The sequence below is a fragment of the Sinocyclocheilus anshuiensis genome, unplaced genomic scaffold (assembly GCF_001515605.1).
Source record: "Sinocyclocheilus anshuiensis isolate Anshui unplaced genomic scaffold, SAMN03320099.WGS_v1.1 C32075018, whole genome shotgun sequence".
Classification (NCBI taxonomy): Eukaryota; Metazoa; Chordata; class Actinopteri; order Cypriniformes; family Cyprinidae; genus Sinocyclocheilus; species Sinocyclocheilus anshuiensis.
This window is the reverse complement of record NW_015610326.1, coordinates 1-675: the sequence shown is the minus strand read 5'-3', so window position 1 is coordinate 675 and position 675 is coordinate 1. Positions and strand designations below refer to the sequence as shown.

The window sequence follows — 675 nt, the reverse complement described above, 5'->3', positions numbered from 1 at the left end:
TGCAGAGTTCTTTGGTGGCCGTAGCCCATTCGATCAGTTTTTTGCGTCTGCTGGGGGCGCAGATGATGACATGGACATTGATGACCCCTTTGCAGCCTTCGGAATGGGAGGAATGGGCGGATTTCCCAGATCTTTCAAGTCTCGGGTAGGCGGTGTGCACGGGGGCCGAGTAAAGAAGAAAGATCCCCCAGTAGTGCACGAGCTCAAAGTGAGTCTGGAAGAAGTGTTCTCTGGTTGCACAAAAAAGATGAAGATCTCTCGCAAGAGGCTGAACCCGGACGGCTGCACCGTGCGCACCGAAGACAAGATCCTCACCGTGGACATCAAGCGTGGCTGGAAGGAGGGGACCAAGATTACCTTTCCCAAAGAGGGAGACGAGACGCCAACCAACATCCCTGCCGACATAGTGTTTGTGGTTAAGGACAAGGTTCACCTGGTTTTTAGGAGAGACGGCTCTGACATCATCTACTCTGCAAGGATATCCCTCCGAGAGGTGAGTGTTTAGTGTCTGCTGCTGAGATAAAGTTACTTAACATCCAGTAATATATACCAGTGAACTTTTGTTAAGCTTTTGAAAAGTGTTCAATGCAGGGTGTCCGCGGGTCCTTAAAAAGTCTTAAATTCGGATTCGATGGGTCTTCAATATTTTTGGTCACTTTACCGCTAAAATATCTT

General features: G+C 48.9%; 1 pseudogene; it reads left to right on the top strand.

Annotated features, from left to right (window-relative positions):
* The first annotated feature begins 4 nt into the window (after nucleotides 1–4).
* LOC107682333 (dnaJ homolog subfamily B member 1 pseudogene) lies at nucleotides 5–493 on the top strand (annotated as a pseudogene).
* Nucleotides 494–675: the final 182 nt, after the last annotated feature.